Below are 19,068 nucleotides of genomic sequence, written 5' to 3'. Positions count from 1 at the left end.
ACATGTATAAGAACATTCACAGCACCACTGTTATGGACTAGCAAAAGATCTGACACAATCCAAATACTATCAACAGTAACATGGATAAATTATAAACTATTTATACAATTAAATACTCTATCACAGTGAAAATAAATTCATTACAGCTATGCATAGCTGCATGGATAATCTCAGGAATGTAATGTTAAGTGAAAAGGAAGCAAACTGCAGAAGAATATATACAGTATGATTTCACTAGTGTAAGTCCAAAAACACAAAACCAACATTGTTTAGGAATAAAACATGTGAATGGCAAAGGCATGCTAAAGAAAAAAATTCAAGATATTATTTATTTCTGAAGGGGGAGTAAAGGAGATGAGATTGGGATGAGGTATAAAGTATATTTCAAACATAATAGAATTATTCTATTACTTGTATTAAGCTACATAGGTGTGCAGTGTATCTTGTTTCTTTATTTTTAATGTATATTTATAAAATTTATTTTCAAATTAATTAATATCTAAAAGCAATTTTAAAAAGCTGATATAATAGTACATGTAAGACTTATACCTACTTTTCAAACACAAATGAAATAGTCATATATATTGAAAGAAAATCCCAAGGAGTTTCAAAAAGTAATGATTTATCCTAATCACAATGCAATAAAATTAAAGACTAACAATTTTTTTAAAATAAATTTATTTATTTATTTTTGGCTGCGTTGGGTGGCACAGTGGTTAAGAATCCGCCTGCCAATGCAGGGCACATGGGTTCGAGCCCTGGTCCAGGAAGATCCTACATGCTGTGGAGCAGCTAAGCCCGTGCACCACAACTACTGAGCCTGCGCTCTAGAGCCCGCGAGCCACAACTACTGAGCCCGTGTGCCACAACTACTGAAGCCCGTGCACCTAGAGCCCGTGCTCCGCAACAAGAGAAGCCACTGCAATGAGAAGCCCGCGCACCACACTGAAGAGCAGCCCCCACTCGCCGCAACTGAAGAAAGCCCATGCGCAGCAACAAAGGCCCAACACAGCCAAAAATAATTAATTAATTAATTAAAAAACAAATAAATAAATTTATTAAATAAATCCAATTAAAGTAGATGAAATTAGTAAAGATAAAAGCCAAAATGAAATAGAAAATAAATGATGGGAAGAAGCAACTCATAGAATAACAATCTGAATAACTGGTGATCAATAAAATGCAAATTAAAATGTGATACCATTTCACATTCACTAGATTGAAAAAATTAAAAATGTGAAAATAACCTTTATAGACTCTAAAGAATCTTCTATTCAATAAAAAAAAGAAAAAAATGTGAAAATACCAAATGTGGATAAAGATGTGAAGAAACAAGAAACCTCATATTACTTAAGGGAATATAAATTTGTATAAATACTGTGGAAGAATTTTTGGCAGAATCTGGCAAAGTTGAAGAGCACTTTTTTGGGGTACCAACAATTACATTTATAGTTACATATTTTATAGAAACTCTGATACAGGAGTTCCAGGAGACATGAATATCTGTGCCAGGAGTTCCAGGAGACATGAATATCTGTGTAAAAAATTCCTAAATATTCACCAGGAAAGAATGGATAAAAAAAATTTGGTACATTCATGAAAGAAATGTTACACGGTGGTTTAAATGAAGAAACTAGGTTAAAACTAAAGACGAGGAAAACAAGGAAGATACAGAACAATACATGGCATATAATTGTATTTGTATAAATTGTGAAAACATTCAAAACAATGCTATATGTTATTTAAGAATACATATGTATGTAAAGTATAAAACATGCATGGGAATTATAAGCACCAAATTCAGAATAATGATATGTGTGGGGAGAGAATGAAAGGAATAGAATTGGGAGGAAGAACGTTAGGGATTTCAAATACATCTCTAATCCTTTATTTCTTTTTAAAAAATTAAGCAAGTAAAAAAAGGTTTGGATTTGATGGAGGTAGGATGGATACATATATTTGTTATGTTTTAGTTCTGAATGATATATTTCATAATATTTTAAATACTTTTAAATGACTCAAGAATATGTAGAAAACCTGAAGAGACTGATATTTACAAAAGAAATGGAAAAGTTCTACTCCTCAAAACAACAGCATCTGATTCAGATAATTTTGTCTGAGTCCTAACAAATCTCAAAGAAATGATCATTTTTATGCTATATAATTTGTATCAGCATTTAGAAAAGGACGAAACTCCTCCAGTTTGTTCCAAAAAGCTAGCATAATCCTGCTACCAACACCAAACTAGGATGGCATTTGGTATCTAAAAAAAAGGGGGGAGGGTAGGCCAAATTTACTTATGCTCACAGATGAAATATCTGAAATGACATGTTAGCAAATCAATCCAGCAATACATCTTGAGCAAGAAACGTTCATCCCAGGAATCCATGAATGATTCTGAATTAGGAACTATGTTAATATAATTCGCTACATTAACATATTAAAGGAGGAAGCTCCATCAGCTCAACAGATACTAAGATAACTGAATAAGGTCAAAACCCAACACAGATTTTTAAAAACTCAGCAGAAATATTAAGAAAATTTCTCAGTCTCACAAAGGATACTAATCTACAACAAAAATCATATTTAATGATGAAATATTAGCATTTCCACCTAAATAGGATAAGATAAGGATGACCACTAACAACATTATATTCAAGTTTCAATGCAAGAACTAAGAAAAAGAATTGAGAAATATAAAAGGAAAACTAATTTGGTAATATCTATCAAAAAACTAAGTACGTACATACACATTTTTAGATGGCTATGAACACACAGTTTTCCCCATTCCCTATTGGAACCACCTCCCGTTAAAATGATGACAGAAAAAAAAAAATGATGACAGAGAAATAACATCCACATAAATAAAACTTAAGATGGTGAAAATAATGAGGGAGCCCATAAGCAAATGAAAGATTTCAACCAATATTTGGAAGTTAGAGAATGGATAAAGGAAGGGTAATGAATGAAGCCAGTAAGAGGAAGCTACTGCCCAGAGAACATGGTGAGTGATACAGCCGAGGGCACTAATCAGTTCCTCAGAATACCGGAGAAGCTTTTAGCTGGGAAACGTCAGGTACAACAGAGGGAATAAGTGGGATGTGATGCTTATTAATTAAAAGTCTATTTACACAACAGACAAGTCATCAACTCCACTCTCCCTCCATCAGCCAAGCATCTATCCCTCTGGCAAATAAATAAAAGAGTTCTCAAAGTAAAAATAATGGCACAATGAGAAAGGGCTCATTATGAAAAATGCAGGCTCTAGAATCACAGAACTTTCCAACATCTGATGTGTGGGATTTGACCACCTAAGTGAAAGAGTACAGAGAGTTAAATATGAGATTATACAACATCTGAACAAGAGTTCAAGGTTTGTTGGAGTCATGTGTCATAGGCTCAACTGTGATCCCTAAAAGATATTTTGAAGTCATAACCCCCAGTACCTCAGAATGTGACCCTATTTGGAAATAAGGTCATTGCCGATGTAGTTAGTTAAGATGAGGTCATACTGGGGTAGAGTGGGCTCTTAATCTAATGGCTGGTGTCCTTATAAGAAGAGGAAAAGAGACACAGACACATAGGGAGAGCACCATAGGAGGACAGAGGCAGAGATTGGAGTGATGTGTCTACAAGCTATTACAGTACAGATTCCCTAAGTCATCTACTTTAGAAAGCATTTTGCTATCCCATGCTTCTCCTTTCTGCTCTCAGCATTCTTCTCCTTTTGAAAAAAGAATACACGGACTATTCAGGAGACACTGAGAAGTGCAATTTGACAGAGGTACTATTTCCTCTCTGTCATTCTCTCTGTCGTCTAAATTCCCAGGGAAGGAAACCTGACTGGCTCAGCTGGGGTGAGTACCAGCTTAGTTATGATCACTGTGGTGGAGGTGGAGGAAGGCTGCCACGTGGTACAAAATCACTGCTGGAGGCCCCTCCGTTGGAAGTAAGACAATCCATAAAATCAGTCACTATGACCTAGGTAGACAGTCCAAAAGGTTTCTACTAAAACTATTATTTATAATAATTCAATAAATATCCTTGTAGATATATCCTGATAAACATCATCTGATTACTTCCTTATGATAAATTCCTAAAGGGGGAATTATTGAGTCAAGTGTATTAATATGATTAAAGTTTTAAATTCATATTATCAAATTGCTTTCCAAAGCATTGGATTAATTCACACTCCTACCAGCAGTATATAAATGACCATCTGATAAAACACAATCCCTTTGTCAATACTAGGTCTCATTTTTTTTAACCTTTGACAATGTGATAAATGAAGGCGATGTCTCGTTTTTATCTGTCTTTTCTCTTATAATCAAGAAAGCTCAATATTTTAATCTGCTTTTTGGATATTTTTACTTCTGTGTTTTTGAAGAGTCTAATCACATGAATTAGCCAATTTTAAATAGGGCTTTTTTTTTTCATCCTAATGGCTCATTATAGCTCTTTACATATGTATGAAACTTACTTTTTAAGATCTATGTTGAAAATATTTCTATTTCTATTAGTATTTTTATTTTGCTTATAGAGTGTTTTTTTTTTTTTTGGATGCCTGGTTAAGTCTAAAAAGATGCTTTTACCTAAATATGAATTGTCTGCAGATCAACTTTAATAGTAGATTTTTAAAAAATACTATGGAGAAGAATAGATTAAATATTAACAAATGAATCTTGAATACTTAATGAGTATGAAGTACCAAACAATTATGCAATCATAGCAGCCTCTGTTATATTAATAGCGATATAATTCCATCCTCTTTTATTCACTACAATAGTTCAGCCCTTGTCTCTTCTCACCTGGATTTCTGTAACTGGCCCTAAATTGTCTCTGCCTCTAGTCTCATCAAAGCCATCTTTCATCACTGCCCCCAAATAATCCCTCTGATATACACATTTTATATCACACATCCGCTTAACCCCCTTTGATTGGTTCCAATTGCCTTCATGATAAAATCCAAACTCTTAGCACAAGGTCCTTCTTCATCTGCGTCCTACCGAATTTCTCTGGCCTTCCTTCTGTCTTCATGTCACATTCAATCCAGCCACAAGGGACTAATTACAGTTCTCCAAATGTACCCTCTTGCTTCACAGATCTGTAATACCTTCTGTTATTCCATCTACATGGAACCCTCAGTCACTATTGATTAACTCTTATTCACTGTTTTAAGACTCAACCAAGTCTTTGTACGCTCTAGGAAGCCTTTCAGCCTCTCTCCCCTGTTCCTTTAGGTAGACGGCCTCTATGCTTCCACAGCATTCCATGCCTATCTCTCCCTTAAGCACTTTTGAGCATTTGCTAGTCTGTTTCTCCCGGAAGACTATAAATGTAGTAACAGCCTCCTCTCTCACCATAATGCAGGGTCTTACCCAAAGCAAATATGCCACTGTCAAAGTCTTAAACAGGGATTAAACAATATAGCAGAATGTCAGGACATTAATAGCAATCATTTTTAAAGGTGGTATCATTCAGAATATTCAGTACATTGCCTTTCTGCCCTGTGCTTTAATTTCTACATTTTTAGGTCTAAAAGAATACTATCAAGCAAACATCTTCAGAAGATAAACTAGGATAGAAGAAGATTAAGAAATCTGGTTATAAAATGCTTTGATATATTAGATGCTGGTATAAAATTCCAGGAAACCTAAGAGCATCTTATTTTCAAAGATCTATAAATTGAAAGTTATTCAATAATGTAATACAGTTCATTTTTAGAGGAATAAGGTAAATGTAGCTCATTTTTACATGGGATCCTTGATTTGAGGAAACTAAGAGGAAACTCCCGACCTAGGATTTGGAGAAGATGGGAGGAGATTAAGAAGGTTATGTAAACTTCAAAGTTGCTAAGAGACCAAGATCTGTTCTCACAATAAAAAAGAAATAATAATTATGTGACATGAGAAAAGTGTTAACTAACACTACAATGGCAACCATATTGCAATGTATCAAATCAACACATTGTATACCTTAAACTTACACAATGTTGTATGGCAATAATATTTCAACTGGAAAAAGATTATCAATAATTTAAGAACAAACACAAAAGTACTGTGGAAATCATAACTTTATGTATAATCCTTTGTACCTCAGACATTGAGATAAATCTATTCTCCAGTATCAAAGTGATTAAAACAGCAATACTTAACTCCAAATTGAAATAAATTTAAAAGTTTCCAATTCCTTTGCTAGACTGAAAACAACCCAAATATTCAGCAAAGTGCTGACAATTTATACATCTGATAATTTATACTATCACACTCTTAAGAGAGAGATCTTTAGGCCCTAACATAGAAAGCAGTACAACATATTATTAAATGAGAAAAGCAACTTGCAAAATATAATCTATATAATCTCATTTTTGTGAAAAATGTTAATATACATATTTATATTCATATAGTTAAAAAGCCAAAAGACCATCCAAAACTTAGTTGTTCTCCTGGAGTGGGGAGAAGAAGGTGGGTCATCAAGGGGACGTGAGCTCTCAACTTCATATATTTCTGTCATGTTTAAGTTTTCACAATGAGAAGACATTAACCTTATACAAAACAATGAGGGTATTAAATCTTTCCTTTGTGGGAAAAAATTCTGAGGGCATGGGAAAGTGCATCAAGAAACTTGTTTTAAATTAGCTCTCCCTTTTCACAGAAAAATCACCCAAGTCTGTTCTACCTCCTACAAGTTTTCCATCCCCTCAGAATTCCCTAGGCAAGTATATGGAGAGAACCCTGTCCTCATCTCAGGGAAGAAGTCAAGATTGAAATTCATGAGTCATCATGCCTTGGTTTCCTAGGACTTGACTCTGGGTCTTAAATAGACTCTGCAGCTCCCTTTCTGAATGACAAAAGAGAGAAGGACCTGCAAAGGGTACAAAGTTTCAGTTATAAGGTGAACAAATTCTAATGTACAGCATGTTGACTGTAATTAACAATACTGTATTGGACACTTGAAATTTGCTAAGAGAGTAGATCTTAAGTGTTCTCACCATACACACACACACACACCCCGTTACCATGTGAGGTGATGAATGTATGAATTAACTTAATTGTGGTAATCATTTCACAATAGAGACATATATCAAACCGTCACATTGGACACCTTAAATATATACAATTTTCATTTGTTAATTACACCTCAAAGCTGAGGAGAAACAAAGAGTGAGTAAAGGACCTAAAGTTGTTTGTATGGGGGTCAAAACTGACTGAGCTCATCTCACACTTAGGAATCTCAAATAAAGATCTGGAAGATTCAAAATGGACAATAAGGTTAACGGTCAAAATATTCAAGTCAAGAGCCCTAAATCTTCTGGCCTGAATAATCCAGCAATGAATTAATCTAATAATTCTTTGTTTTCCAGTTCCCTTTGCCACTGTAGATCTGGCCAGAGAGGGTTCTGAAGCAAGAGAAATAAAGATAAAAGGAAGGAAATGAAGACAGACCATTGTCTCTGGGGAGCCCTGAGGAAAGGTGATGCAGATGCTAAAGCAGATGTGACCATGTGGAAGTATGTTGGGGGCCCTTTGGGTTCCTGCATTGTGACTCAGGTGACCCTTCCTTCTTAGCAGAACAGAAAGGACAGCAGCTCCAAGATGTGAGAGCAAGAAACTTGGGCACCCTCCTGGCTTCACCATAGGGAGGTGGCTGCCTATTGAAATATCATCCCTTCTTCGAAGCTGAAATTCTACCTTCTTCAGAAAACCTTCCCCAAATAAGCCCTATATGATTTACAGTCAGTTTGTAGCAATTTAATACCTTACTAAATTACATTCTTGTATTATCACCTTACTAGGTTGTAAATGTCTCTAGGGCAGAAATCCTGTTTTGGTTTTAAAAAATGTCCACAATGTCTAGTGTAGGGTTGAGAATGTAATAGGTGTTCAACAAGTAAGCGTTCAATGGAAAAGTTGAAAGGAAGAAACCATCAGGCTCCCTAAAGTTTCCTAAGCTTCTTTCTAACTTAAAGAATACTGGAGATGGTTGGGCCATACCCCTGCATTCTCAGATTAGAGGGCTGAGGTTCACCCAGTACACGGTATATTTTTCTCTGAAGAAAGCTACCCTGAATGCAAATTAAGCCTCAAAGCCCTACAAAGGACAACCGGGAAAGCACAGTCCCTTCTAAATCCCCTTGGGGACCAGGCTTTCCTCTCGGTGTGTCTGTGTCTGTGGTGAGTGTGCATGGGTGAGGGAGGCTGGGGGTGGGGGTGAGGGCAGAGGCGGGAGGGAGGAGAGAGACTCCATGCAGTGATTATGTGGAGGGGATTTGCTATGTCCCTTTCTTCCTCCCCCCACCTTCTTTCTTTGTCCTCTTTCTCCGTGTTCCTCTCTTTGTCCCCTTTTCCTCGTCCCCTTCTTCTGCATTTGTCTGGGAGGATCCTGGAGTGTTCTTTTGATCGACTCAATCTTTCTCTGGCACTTGAGTTCTGATTGGCTGAAGGACTTAGAGGGGGGAAAAAAACTTTAATTAAGTAGATAATCTCTTCTTTGGAAGTTTGGCAGCTCCATTTCACCTCCCCTTAACTCTGTTTGGGATCGCTTACACACCAAGGAAGTTGGGGCTTGAGGAGAATTCCACCCCACTACCACTGAGGAGAATACTTTCCCATCTTACCTCTCTGTCTCCCAAGTTTTTAGAATTTTCTATCCTTGTCACTCCAGAGGATTATGTTGCTTCCGAAGCCTTCTGTGTGCATCTTTCTTTTCACCTGTGTCCTCCAACTCAGCCACACCTGGTAAGTAACCTGGACTCTTACCTGGAACTGGGAATAGGTAAATGTATGTAATCTATTGGAGAGAGCTTATTTTCATTTCCAGAACTGTTGGAAGCCTTGGGATCTCTCCTAGGAAAAAAATTGTTCCGTGGAGTAGGGCTCTTCCTAAATTTATGGCCGGTTTTAGTAAATCTTTAGGACCCCAGGTAATAAAGGAATGGATGATCAGATGAGGGGAGGGGTTCTTACTTTTATAAGTTGCTGGACCACAAATATTCGAAGTCTTTTTGGGGGAAATGGACAGTACTCCTTTTTACCAAATCCTGATGTCCGCATTGTGGAGAAGAAGGTGGTGGTTCAAAGCAAGTTCTACCGTCTGCTGAATCTGATCTTTGAGGTGAAGGCTGGAGACAAAATTCAATTGGATCTTATTTTGCACTTTCTGACTTTAATTTTTTTCAGAATATTCTAAGTAACTGCCCATATTGACACTTCCTAGAGACTAAAAATTTGCTCGAGCTACCGAGTTGCTAGTGGGTTAATAAACGTGTTTGAAATAAACTGTTTTAGAAATCTAAACTTCTCTACAAATGTATTTAATTTATTCCATTTACACAAATTTCTAAATTGCTGAGAAAATGTGTGTGAAAGTGCTTTGTAAGCTATAAACCATTGTACAAATGATAGATGATATTATCATCATTTTCATTTAGCTCTTGGAAACCGTATAAGGGTCTATATATGGAAATGTTAATAAGTAAGTATGCAATAACATACAGAAGTAAGACCTGGGAGATGCATGTTGCTAAGGTGTTTGGAATTTCTCTCCAATTAAGATATAAACTCAGTTTCTCTATCAGTTCTAATTTTGCCCATCTGTGTAACCAAGATATAAATCCAATTGCTACATTAACTATTGAGAAAACAAGAACAGGAATTTCTTTGCTGAAATCAGCTTCCTATGCTAGTTAAGAATGTATTCTTATCTTTAGTGAGTATAGCCATCTTTATTAGACAGTCGAACAGAAGTATGCCAAATTAATACAGTTTGCAAGTTAACGCAATAATTTGCAACATCGCTGATTATAAACTGAACCACCGAATAACTGGTCAATTTTTAATTGGCATTTTAATTAAATATTTCATGTTAAAAAAAATCTGTCTTCTCTCTCCTTCATGAGAACAAAAAGACAAAAGGGAGAGCAGACTATTTCAGAGCATTTCTACTGACGTTCATGGTATTCTTCAGCTGATTCAGTATCAGCAAAAGAGAAACACGAGACTCCTTTCCCCAGTCACCAGGGCAGTGTGAAGAATTGTTCTATAAAAAATACCTTTACTGTGTGTTCCTTCCCTGCTGGAGGGGGTCATGTTCATTTCATTCCGATACTGACACAGCCACACTGAAAGGTGGCTGGGTTGCTTGTCTGTCCAAATTCAAGTGTCTGGATTCAAAAGGAGACAAGAAAAAAAGAGATGTGAAAGAAAGTTCTAATTTAAAAACAGGGTTTAAGAACCCCTTCTCTCCTTGCCTGACTTTGAGGAGAAAATGTACAAATCTCCTGTATAATGCAATTAGATTTTAATTGCTTTTTCCCTATAAGCCCCAATTTGAATGAAACATTTATACTTTGCCAAGAGTCTGGTTTGGGTAGCATTTGAAAGTGATTTTTAAACTTCACATTAAATCTTGGTTATTCTTATAATGGAACTATCAGGGTTTTGCATAAGGTCATCCTCCCCTTTGTGCCATGCAGAGAAATTTGACCAACCGCAGCCTTTCAGAGTTTCTCTTAATACTTCATTATCAACCTTTTATGTGAGGACCTCAAAAGCATTTAACAAATATAGAACCACAATTTCTGCTTGGCTGTTCAATTGTAGGCTTTCCTGAAATTACTGTCTAAAAGAGTCCATCAACAGAAATTCCTGGGCTTGAAAAGGAGAGAATAAAGATGACATTCACCTACAACATGCAGTTTTACTAGGTATCTCAGTACAAGATAATTGGGTGGGAGTTGGTGGGGGGGAAGCATTCTCCACAGTTTCTTCTTGTTGGGATACTTCTGAGGATAATTTCCTTTAGTAACTTGGGAAAAATCTTTCCTTTGAATTTGTTTTTCTTAATCCTAATGGCTCCAACAAACAAAACAAACAACAACAACAACAAAAAACGAGAGAGAGAATGGGAACGCATGAATGCATGATACAGTCAAGCAGATGGAGACAGTTGTAATGGTGGCCAGAGATAAACCAATTTGACTTTTCACTTCCAATATACTTTCTTATCTGGCATGAACAGGCCTAGAACATGTTTTTCCTTAACTCTTACCTTTATTTTACTCCCAATGATGTCTCACAATGATACTGGGTCTTGCTCAGTTCTATCCATTTCTCTCTCTCTCTGCTCCACTCAATCACCAAATCAGAAAGATGCACTGGGACATAGAGGTTAACGCTGGCTCTGTCCTCATTCTTTAACGGAGATCACTGCCTCTCCTTCTTTCCAAAGGAGTTAAATAGGGTCATTCTCTTTTCTGCAGTAGAGCAAGAATTTATCTGAAATCTCTGGGTTTTAAGGCAGCTTTTGATATATATAATTCCTTGGTTCTCTCCAGGTACATTTTTAGGGTAACCTTTCTATGGTTCTTGAAATTTCATCTGATAATGACATGCAGAACCCCTGATTAGCAAGCACTTCAATTACCATGTGTGTGTGGTTGGGGGGGGCGTTGAGTCCATGTTCTCACCAAGCATCATCTATAGTTTATTATTGTCTGCGTATATGTGAAACTATTTTTCACATATATTATGAACAATAAAATACACACTCATTTAAAAATTATTGAATTCATGGTAATTTGTTTTTATATTAAGTTTTTGTTGAGTTCTTCCCACTGACAGATAAAAAAAGAACAGGTGAGAATCCACTAAACTTTGTCAGATTAAAAAGGGATTCTCATCCTCATAGAGGTTGGGAATCTGCAAAGTTGGGGAAATAAAAAGGAAGGTGTGTGAAATTGCTTTGAAATTAGGAAAATAATATGCCAATATAAAAGATTCACATACCTAATCGCTTCCCTTCTCAATAAAAAAAAGTTTATAGTCCGTAAAAAAAGGCTTGGTATTCGTGGAGTAACTCGGAGGTAGATTAGGTTGGCAGCTGCACTGTAGGAAGTCCCTCTAAGGGCTTAAGACATGATCACTGAAATTTAATTCCCATTTTGTCACTGATTTCTCAATAGTGGAGCCCTGCATTTTTCCTTTCAGTGTCTCTATATCTCTTGCCATAGATAATAATATTAATACAATAATTATTATTATCATTTACAAAGGCTGTGAGGTCTGGGAGGAGACACTTCATTACAGCTTTTCTTACAAAACCAGTTTGTATAAACGATGAGGAGGACGCTCCGTGGTACATCTTCATTTCTGTGTGCGTAGATGATAATATGACACAAAGAAAGATCTCCTTCTTGTGATATTATATAGAGAAAAATGGGAGTATTTTTTAAAAGGCTAGAAGAAAAGGAGTTTCGTTCCAAATCCTCTCTCTTCCATGGAAAGGATTTACTTTTTTTTTTTTCTTTTTCCCAGCTGGGACAATTGGTTTAATGCTGCTCTATATTGGGTAATGCTAATTCTCTCTGGGACTATTAATAAAATCCCTTTTTCCTGGGCTCCATTTATTCTTTTCTTTTTTTATCCAATTGATATGATCAAATTCTCTTAATCTGCTGGCTGATTTTATTATTATTATTATTATAAATCAGGACATTTGCAAAGGATTTTATTTGCTCACATTTGGGTGAAATGGTTTTTTGGCTAAAAGAGTCCAAAGATTCCACCAGAACTTTGCCATCTGCTCATCCTTAAAGACTTAGTTCAGGTAGTCCCTCCTCCAGGAAGTCTTCCCAGGTTAAATTAGCTACCTCTGTTCTCTGCTCCCCTTTTTCACATTTTGTAGCTTAAAAGTAGAAAGTTGCCTGGTTTACTGAAGTTCTTACTGCTATATAGCTATAGACTCCTGAGAAAGGCTAAGTTATGATTAGCTTTGGCTCTGCCCCATATCCTGGGACACAATCTATACTCAGGAATAATAATATTGTGAACCAACATTTAGTGAGCGTTCACTATGTAACTTGGCCAAAGACACACAGCTTGTCAGTAATGAGACAGGAATTTGACTCTACACCACTTGCTACACTGAGCCACTAAACTATCCTGTGTCAGACAAGACTCTGGTTTGTTTCCGCTGCCCATGATTTGTAGCTCAGTAGCCAGAATACTGGACCATGCTCCTTCATTCTGTGGCCGGACTTCTTTCTCTGTCTGGAATTCCAATTCTTCTGGGAGTTTTTAATGATACTAACAGTTTAGTCTGACAAAGATGCAGAAGTCTGGCATTGAGAAACAAAAGCTTGTACCTGGCTAGTATTTTTATTTTTTAATGTATTTCTTTTGTTAGCTTATTTAAATTGTCTCTTACATTTATTTACCCATAGAATTTATTTTTATTTCACTCCTTTCATCCCACCAAAAACTATTTGCAGTCTCTTTGATTTGGATTAGATGTGTGAAGTACTGGCTTTTGCCCTAAACCTCAAATTACTTGTTCTTTTCAACATAGTGGGTTTGTGTTTGTTTGGAGATCAGTTCAAAAACTTCTGTACTATCTGTACTGCCTCTGATGTTAAAAGTTTATGTATAGCATAAGGAAGCTAGCTCTGACTATATTTTCCTAAGAATAAAGACCTATATTTGCAGCATCTGTTAGGATTTCCAGGAGTTCAAGAATTATTGTGGGTGTCCTTCATTTCATCATTTTTAATTTCATTTCATTTCCTAACAGCTTTTAAATAAACACTTGGAATCTTTAGAGCTCTTTCGCCTTTTGATTATCAAAGTAACTAGCCAATGGTAAAAACAAATTTCCCAATATCCCTAATTCAAGCACATGATGGGGAGATGTGTAGAATAAATGTATAGTGTTGATCTTCAAAAAAAAAAAAAAAAAAACCCCAAACAGAAAGAAAACCTCTTCCCTATTTCCATCAGAAAGGCAGAAGAGAATTCATAGGGCTTAGAGAGAGAGGTCAGTACAATTTTTCTTAGGATAAACCCTCATTTTTCAGAAAGCAGATTTTTCTTCCTAGGTAAAAGATCATGCTGGGTTAACAGTTGGGGGAACTCTGAGCTTGGTTCACATAAATAACGTTTCCCACTGCCTCCCATTTGAAATATACCTACACTCGGAGGGCCTCTTGAAAGAAACTACCATCCACTTTGGACAGACTCTCTAGCCTTATTATAAGCCAAACTTTTATGGTTTGTTTTTCTCAATCTTTATTGTCGGCTCTTGTTATTGATCATATCATTTCACTGTATGCTTCTAAGGTCAGAGTTTTCTCCAGGCCAAGAGAAATCAGACCATAGGGGTATCATTTAAACTTACCTTTATCTGACCAGTTCAAACTCACTCTTCTTAATAGGATGTTTTTCCAACTTCAGCATCTTGCAGTACCAGCACAGTACGAGGCTATGTGCCAGTAGTTTCAATAAGACCCTGTAAGTGAGCCAACAGTTGAATCTTTCTATGCAACTCCATAGATGAAATTCTTATGTTTACTAGGTCAAGCTTAAAACATCCTGCGTGAGGAAAAATTCCCCTTCATTCAAGACTGTAATTCTCTCTTGCTACCATAAATCACAGTCCTTTTGCTTTACTCAGGCTCTCCATATCAGACTTAGAAGGTTCCTTTCCATACTACCCAAGATAATAAATAGTGATAGTGCACCATTTTATCATGTCTGGCATTTCTTCATGTGAATCCAAGGCATCTGGTAGAGCCTAGACTGCATAGATGATTGGTTCTGTTTGGATTATTCACTCTGTTGTTTAACTTTATATTATGAACATTTTCATTTTCTTACAAAGCCGGGAACAGCATATATAATGAAACCCCATAGCTCAGCTTCAACAGTTATCAACTGCAAGCTCCTCTTGCTTCATCTATACTTTCTTGTAACATTGTCAACTGCATATATTTCTCTTTGTTTAAATCTTCCAAATACTACCATGGTTCAAAATAGGAAAAAGAATGATAGGAAAAGAAATCTTGTGTCTGAGAGATCTTGAGCCAGTAATTAGAGTGAATCTTGGGGAACATCATACAGATATGACTGCCCTTGGGGGAAAAATCGAGAAAACAAATGAGTAAAAAGAGAAAATTTATTCAAAAAATATTTGAATTTATTTCTATTTGAGCTGTGGCTGGTTAGCAAAGGCAACAGAAATTGATAAATGGGTCAGATTGAGGAAAGAAAATTTTAACATCCATTTGGATTTTGTTCCATTAAGTAATGAAAATGGTACCAAAGTGCCAACGCCTGTCAATTTTCCTGCCTTGAACTGGTCACCTAGTTGTGTTGTAGCATAATTTTTATAGTTACCATGCATACCTCCCTTCTTGATCCTGATATAAACTGATTGATCCACCAATGCAACTGAGAACATGAATATTTTCTAAAGGCTGCACTACAGGGACCAACGTTACAAGATCATAAAACAAAACAAAATTCTTTGCCTTCATAACAATCCTGGAAGAGGTTCCTGCAATCCCAGGCTTTCTGGGAACAGTGGTTTGAGCTGTACCTTAGCAGCTTTCGCTTAGAGACCACAGAATGGAGAATGAGTACAGCTTATTCCCAGCTACAGTCCTCATTTACATGCTGAATGCTGAAGTGCTTTTTTGTATCTCAGTGTTTCTCAGCAGAGTTTGCTACAATACATAAAGAAGGAAGGAAATGAGGACAAGGAAAGAGAGCCTATCACTCTATAAAATATCCTGAAATACAAATGACTTTTCAGTTTCAAGGGAAAAGATTATCCCTTGAAAATCTGTGATTTGCTTGGGAAGAAACCTGAGATTGTTTTGCAGAGACCCATGATACACAGTTGTCTTTGGGCTATTATATTATCTTTGCCACTACTTAGTTGGCAAGGGCTAGATCTGAGATACTGTGGGATTTTAATATAAATATTAAGGACAACTGCTAAAACTGAGGCATCTGTTTAACTTTTCTTTCTTCCTTACTTTTTCTTTCTTTCTTCCTTCCTTCCTTCCTTCCTTTTCCCCTTGCCAAGTGGTTTACAAGACTTTTTTTTCCCTAATATTTTAGGGCACTGCATTATAATATAGAAAATTCACATTTATATAAAACAGTTTGAGAATTATTTATAGGGCTGAATTCCCCTTGAAAAAAGAGAGGGAGTTTAAATCCATGAAATAGATATGGGGATATGGCCAAAACTACACACTTGTTAATTTTTCCTTTTATACATATCTTGAAAAAAACCTTCACTTGGCCCCAATCTTCACTGCAACATTTCTTTCTCTCTTTCCTCTCATATCCGTACTCCTTCAATGAATCTATACTAGCTACTTTCATTTCATAACTGTTTACTCACTGTAATCTGGCCTCTGTTCTATTCAATCTACTGAAATACAAATTTTTAAGTAGGAGGAAACTTGCCTTTGAAATTCTGAATCCTTCTCTTCCCTTCAAGACTTCAGCTATCTTGTGCCTTCTACTTCCTAATCCCTCCCCATAACTAAATAGGAAAGAGCCTGATTTCAATTATTTCTACTTTACAGTGGATAAGAATTAGTCATGCTGGTCACTCTTAGAAAAAGCTGCATTTTAAACTTAACTCTAATTGTACAGTGAAATATTTCTAGCTTAAATATCCTCAGATATTGTCAGCAAAGGTAGTGAAAGTGTTTGGACCAATGAGATATTATGTCACAGTCACTAGTAAAGCTCACCTTCTATATACGTAATTGGGTATGTACGTACGTTTCTGTGTGTGGGCTGGTGCATGTGTGCTCTGTGGGACTGATGTTGTAGAGGCTAGAGTCACGATGAAGTTTGCTCAGAAAGAGCTGTCTCTGGGCTTTCCCCGGCCCAGTGCACCTCATGAGCTCTATGAGGTGAAAAACCTGGCCTTCAGACATTCATTCTAAGAGAAAGTTGTTTCACTGGGGCATCTTCTAGCAGCTCCCCTACTCTGGACCCTCCCCTTAACCTTTCCCCTGTACTCTCTCTGTGCCAAATCACCAGATGGAAATCTGTATCTATGTTCATTTACAACCACTTCTTCTTTTCCCTGGGCCATCACCCAAAGTTATTATAAACCGATGGTCTCTCCTGAAGTAGGCCAACTAGAGCTTCATCACCCAAACACTTTCTATGGACCTCAAAGGGCAGGGAGAAACCAAACCTGTTATTCAAAGACTTGTGGGGAAAGTGAAAGGAGGCAGAAGAAAGGAGGGGATGAGAGGGCATTGAGATGAGAGTCCTTGGCATTGAGAGGAAAACACCAAATTCTGGAGAATTATAATTATATTTAGAACCTTTGCTTTTTAAAAACATATGTGCAGAAGGGAAAAAGGGAATCCTAACTTAAATCAAAGCCATATCAACCACTGGGATTCAAATGTATCTGGGCACACTTGGGAAACTAGTGAGGCTGGCCTGCAAGGCTTTCTGCGTGAGACTGAGTTCTTTCCTGGGAGGGAACTCTCATACTGAGGGGAGAGGGAATCATGCGCACAAACTTAGCCCAGTAACAACGTTCTGGTCATGCAAAGGGAGAAGCAAGCCTGCAGATAGCATAGTGCTGGGTGCTCCCGGTCCTGTGCCATGGAACTATACAGAACCAGGCATGTGTCCTCACCAGGGCGGCTGCACCACTCACGGTACAAAGTGATGTGCTACAGACTGCCTCGTGGGCTACCCTAGTTTGGAGAAAGCCCGCAAATAGGGAGAAATGGGTACAACTAATTGGATAATGGCTGCAACCGCTTGTCCACAATGAGACATAGCTAACAGAGAATGGGAACTTGTAATTTTCTAGAACTTCCTAAGGGGGTAAAATAAAGTAATTTCTTCAAATGGTATCAGGTGAAGAGAGCTTTAAAAATTTGAGTGTATGGATCTATGGATAACAAATGTTAGGTAAGAAAAGACAAACAAACAAAAGAAACTTGGAGACTTTCCAAGAGCTAAAAGAGAAGCTGTGGCATTCGTATTTGGGTTGATCTAAAGTCCTTCCCCTCCTGTCCCAGATCCCTGGGAAAATGTTTTGCTGGTGATCAGGTTGAGTATGGAATAGGCAATTCAGGAGGCCATATAGGCCACAAGAAAAGATATGTAATGTTGAAAGGTGTGGGTGTTTGTGCCCTAGATCAAAGAATTTTGAATTGTGGTTAGATTATGGCCAGATTACAGCCACTGAGGTGCTGCAAGTTTAGAAGGTCCCTAGAGCAGAGAAGCAATGGGGAAATGACAGAAAGTCCACAGGGCTCTGCTTTAGCGGTTACCCACAACCTCAAAACTACTAATGCACCTGTATGTGTGGATGGCTGCTTAACAAGTGTTGAAAAGATACTTAGTAATGAAGAGAATAGCAAGGACTTAAAAGGAAGGGGAAGGAACTTGTTAATGTTGATATTAGAGAAGTCGTGGCAAAAGGTAGTAAAGACAAGCAAAAGGACACAATTCGGCCAACCAGCCCAGATGGGAGCCAGTATCAGCAGAGGTTACTTTGAGTGAAACATTACTGTGAGAGCTCAGGATGACTGATGGAAAAAGAGAAAGAGAGAGAGAGATCTGATTGTTCTTTCAAATTCTTACTGTTGGTAAATTAACTTGGGAGAAGAATGAAATAGCATTAGAAGCTTGTAGGAAAAAGCATAGGCCAAAAAATGAGTAAAGACTCACTTCAAGGTTGAAGGCAAGAGTGTGGAGGTCGTCTAAGAATATAAAATCATAGTCATGGCATCAAAGACTTCCATGAGTGAAAGTAGTTAGCTTGTTTCTTAGAGGACAGAGGGCCCCTAGATAAAGATTCAGAATCCTCGTGAGCATATTCCATTCCCCCCAGATATTTTAGCCTTGGAATGCGGAAGGTGGGCATAAACAAGGCAGCTGTAATCACCAGGAAAACACCAATACCAAGAAAAAACGGCAGGGAAGGAATGAGATCCACGGTTTTAACACTCAGTGCAATCAGAGACTCAGCACCTCAAGGCAGTGACCAGTGAGAGCTTTGGGAACTACCGAAACCAGAAGGTGCTCCATCCAGACACAACAGAAGAGAATGTCCACCTATTTGTTACTGTTGAGTAACAACAGTCTCCCAGGCCCTCAAATTATACCCAGGTATCAGATGCTTGTAGGCACCTCCCTGTTCTCCCACTGACCAGTGCTTCTCAAAGCGGACTCTCAGGATCATCTGCAATACAGCCGTCTCGGGAACGTGTACATGCAGATTCTGACCCACTCC

General features: G+C 37.4%; 1 long non-coding RNA gene across 1 annotated transcript in view; it reads right to left on the bottom strand.

Annotated features, from left to right (window-relative positions):
* The window catches only part of LOC132439701 (uncharacterized), a 33,421-nt gene that overhangs the window by 1,792 nt on the left and 12,561 nt on the right, over window positions 1-19,068 (bottom strand). Inside the window, exons 2-6 of the long non-coding RNA XR_009522401.1 lie at window positions 14,173-14,283; window positions 11,050-11,254; window positions 10,052-10,162; window positions 8,967-9,121; window positions 8,618-8,765 (exon numbers count right to left, since the gene is read on the bottom strand). This is a non-coding gene — a long non-coding RNA (uncharacterized lncRNA). The remainder of the gene's footprint in view (window positions 1-8,617; window positions 8,766-8,966; window positions 9,122-10,051; window positions 10,163-11,049; window positions 11,255-14,172; window positions 14,284-19,068) is intronic.

This window comes from Delphinus delphis, chromosome 16 (genome assembly GCF_949987515.2).
Source record: "Delphinus delphis chromosome 16, mDelDel1.2, whole genome shotgun sequence".
Lineage (NCBI taxonomy): Eukaryota > Metazoa > Chordata > Mammalia > Artiodactyla > Delphinidae > Delphinus > Delphinus delphis.
This window is presented reverse-complemented; position numbering and strand designations above follow the sequence as displayed.